Source organism: Arachis hypogaea, chromosome 16 (assembly GCF_003086295.3).
Source record: "Arachis hypogaea cultivar Tifrunner chromosome 16, arahy.Tifrunner.gnm2.J5K5, whole genome shotgun sequence".
Classification (NCBI taxonomy): domain Eukaryota; kingdom Viridiplantae; phylum Streptophyta; class Magnoliopsida; order Fabales; family Fabaceae; genus Arachis; species Arachis hypogaea.
Genome location: NC_092051.1, coordinates 84,610,860 through 84,614,928, shown reverse-complemented (window position 1 = coordinate 84,614,928; position 4,069 = coordinate 84,610,860). Strand labels below are relative to the sequence as shown.

The window sequence follows — 4,069 nt, the reverse complement described above, 5'->3', positions numbered from 1 at the left end:
TCTTATGAGATTTGCATTCACCTTCGTGACTGGGTAAGTGAGGAGCTCCCATCTTCTCCTTTCTACTTTCTCTGTGATTTCGGGGCATTCAGTCTTCTTAACTTGGAATCCCAGCTCATAAATGATTTCCTTATCAACCATCCACCCGTACTGCAATGCATGATGCAAGCTTCTAAATCTCTTCTCATCATATGGGTGTTCTTCCATGGGTTCCTTCCCTTCCCTTCTCTTAGAACTTGAAGATGCCATGAATGATGGTTAATATGTGAAGGTGGTAAGGTTGTGGAGACTTTTGGTTGTTTAGGGTTTTATGGCAGTGAAGAGAGTAGGAAAAAAATGTTTATAATTGATAGAGGGTGTCTTGTACAGAAAGGAAGAGTGGTGAAGGGTGTGTGATGACAATGAAAGGTAATACAGACAAGGGTTGTTTATATAGAGAAGTTGTGAAGGAATGGAGGGTGTAGATTGATAAAATAGTCATTGATGGACGGTTGGGGTTATGCATGGCTAGAAGACAAGGATCATCACTTTATGATGGGTATTGCTCGGTCTTCTAGGGGTCCCATTTTTTTCAATGTTGCATGGCAACATTTTCCAATGTATTCCCTCTTTTTGTGGTGTCCGAACCTTCTTTGTTTGGCTGTCCAATCTATCCCTTTTAATGCTCCTTTTTCTTTCCTATAAAGACAAACTAAGTAAAGTAAGAAAATATATTAAAATGACCATATAAATTTTATGGCTAATATTAATAAAGGGGAAGAAAGGATTTGATTGTTTATCTATGAATTCCAACTAACTAACTAACTATTGGTGGGTCCTTATATGTATTTTGGTGGCACCATGAGGTGACACCAAACTTAGTTTGAACCACTGTGATGAAAGTTTTGTGTTCAAAGCTCCCAAGACTAGCATGCAACTTGGTTTGCTTTGAACATCAAACTTGTTCCTCACTATATTCTGCATAAGAAGATTTTCACCAATTGTTTGTTAAGTTTGGATTGAAGCTCATAAAGATTGACTTATTCATTATCATCTGAAAGCATATAAAACATGGGTTGCCTCCCATGAAGCGCTTCTTTAGCGTCACTAGCTTGACGTTTTTCCTTCATCATGGTGGTTGGTAGTGCTTAAAGTCCTCCCCTCTCGCTGTGGACTTGTATCCATTGGTTGGATCAATAATCTCCACATGTTCCAGGGAAAGAACTCTGTTGATAGTGAAGACCTTGGGTAATTGAGATGGCATAGTAGGGAGATTAGGGGGAATATCTGGGAAGTAGGCTAAGACAACTCTATCCCCTGGAGAGAAGTCTTCCGTAGGGATCTTCTTGTTCTTCCACCCTCTTGGTACCTTCTTCTTTGTTTCTTTTGAGGTTGCCTTCCCCTTGGTGACCTCTTTTTCTAAAGGAGCTGTGGTGCTGTCTTCACCTGCCTCTAGAGGTTTAGGTTCCTCCAACTTTTTCTTGAGCTGTGGCAATTGCTGTTTTCCTTGTTTGTCAGTTAAGGGGATCTCAAAATGAACTGGCTGTGCTTCAGTGCTTGTTTCCTCCTTCAGTGTCTCATTATCATTTGTGCTTAGTTCCTTGTCCTCTTGATCTGTTTCTTGTGAGAGTTTGAAAACATTGAAGCTGAGTCGTTCATCATGGATTCTCAATATTAGCTCCTCTTTCTCTACATCAATAAGTGCTCTAGCCGTAGCTAGGAATGGTCTTCCCAATATGATTGGATGAGTGTGACTTTCTTCCATGTCCAGAATGACAAAGTCTGTTGGGAGAAAGTACTTCCCAACTATTAGCAACACATTTTCCACCACTCCTATTTCTTGCTTTTGAGTTTTGTCAGCCAGTCTGATAATGACATCTGTGGGCATTATCTCATTGATCTGCAGCCTCTTCACCAGGGATAAGGGAAGTAAGTTGATGCTGGCCCCTAAATCACATAGTGCTCTGTCGAACATGTTTTCACCTATGGCACAAGGTATATGAAAACTTCCTGGGTCTCTTATTTTTGTAGGCAACTCAGGTTGAATAAGGCCACTACATTCCTTGTTTATCACTATAGTCTGCCCTCCCTTGAGTGAGCTTTTCCTGGAAAGAAGTTCCTTCATATACTTGATGAATGCAGGCATTTGTTGAATTGCCTTGATGAATGGTATGTTCACATGCAGAGATGCAAACAAGTCTAGGAACCTTGAGTATATTCTTTTTCCCACAGCACCATTGAGCAGTTGAGGGAATGGTGCATAGAACTTCAGTAGCTCTTGTTGTGAGATTTCTGGTTCTTTGTGATCTCTATCCTCCTCCTTTGTTGAGTTGTCTTCAGGTTGTTTGCACACTTTGCTTTGCTTGTCTTCAATCTCTTGATCACTTGTAGTGACCATTTTGCAATCTTTTCATCTTACTTTCTTTGCTTCTCCCTTGGGGTTTTTCTTCGTGTCACTTGGGAAGCTATCAGTTGGTTTGGGAATCTTCTCAGCTAAATATCCCACCTGAAATTCCAGCTTCTTGATGGTTTCTCCCTGGTTCTTAATATGGGCTTGCACCTCCTCTTTGAACACCTTATTTTCTTGAATCTCTTGGCATATTCCTTCAAGTAAGGCTTCAATCTTAGAGAGCTTGTCATCAATTGATGAGTGATTCGGAGCAGACGTGCTGTTTTGGTTTTGATAAGTATGTGGAGAAGTGTTGTTGTGGGGGTGTTGAGATGTCCTCTGGGTGAATTGCTTTTGATCTTGCTCACTTCCCCACCCCAAGTTCGGGTGATTTCTCCATCCAGGGTTGTAAGTCTTGGAGTATAGATCATAGTTTTTCCTTGGTGAATTCCCAATGTAGTTGGCTTGCTCCTGACTCCCTCTGCTTCTTCATTCACTCCTTCTTGGATTGTTGATGAAGATGAGATTGCTGCTACTTGGTTCCTCTCCATCTTCTTGGTGAGGTCAGCCAGCTGCTGGGTAATGAGCTTGTTTTGGGCCAACAGAGCATCTACATTGTTTAGCTCCATCACTCCTCTTGTGTTCCCTCTTTCAGAAGCATAGAAGTAGTCATTTTCTGCTACTATTTCAATAACATCTATGGCTTCCTCAATGGTCTTCTTCTTATTCAAGGATCCTCCAGATGAATGGTCTACTGCCTTCTTTGACTCATAAGAGAGCCCTTCATAGAAAATGTGCAGCTGGACCCATTCGTTGAACATGTCAGGTGGACACCTCCTTGTTAAGTCTTTGAACCTCTCCCATGCTTCATACAGAGTCTCACCATCTTGTTGCCTGAAGGTTTGAACCTCAGCTCTCAGCCTATTGATTCGTTGAGGAGGGTAGAATCTTGCTAAGAATTTATTCACCACATCCTCCCAAGTTGTCAAGCTCTCCCTTGGGAAGGATTCCAGCCACTTGGCTGCCTTGTCTCTGAGTGAGAAGGGAAATAAGAGCAGTCTATAGCCGTCAAGATGAACACCATTAGATTTTACTGTGTCACATATTCTCAGGAAGGTGGTCAAATGTTGATTGGGGTCTTCTTGAACACCTCCTCCAAACGAACAGTTGTTCTGAACAAGGGTGATGAGCTGTGGTTTAAGTTCAAAGTTGTTGGCATGGATTGTTGGCTTTTGGATGCTACTTCCACAATTGCCTGGGTTTGGGTTAATATAAGAGCCCAAAACTCTTCTATCCTCCCCAGCATGATTTGCTCCACCTCCTCTGCCATGGTTGTGAGTCTCTTCTTCATGATGATTTTCCATGTTTTCTTCCATGTTTGGTTCAAAGTATTCCTCAAACTGTTCCTCCTCTTCTTCAGCACCAACTACTCGTTTTTCTTTTGCCTCCCTCCTTAGTCTAAGGAAGGTTCTCTCCAGTTCAGAATCAAAGGAAGTTGAAGCCCCGCTTCTTCTCCCTGTCATACAGCCAACAAGTACAAGCAGAGAAAATAGGTGCAGACAGTATTTGTGTCAGAATTGCTGTTAGTTGTGGGTGATGCAATATATCAAACAGTTAGTGGGTTAGCAAACAGAATTGAAAATAACAAAGAAAAAAACAAAAGAGTAGAGGGAGAAGGGAAGAAGTATAACTAAAACAAAA

The 4,069-nt window shown here is 41.6% G+C and overlaps 1 non-coding gene across 1 annotated transcript; it reads left to right on the top strand.

The window, feature by feature from the left end:
- Positions 1–3,187: 3,187 nt before the first annotated feature.
- On the top strand, positions 3,188–3,291 carry LOC112760228 (small nucleolar RNA R71). Its single transcript, XR_003180678.1, has one exon. It is a non-coding gene; the product is annotated as a small nucleolar RNA R71 (small nucleolar RNA).
- Positions 3,292–4,069: the final 778 nt, after the last annotated feature.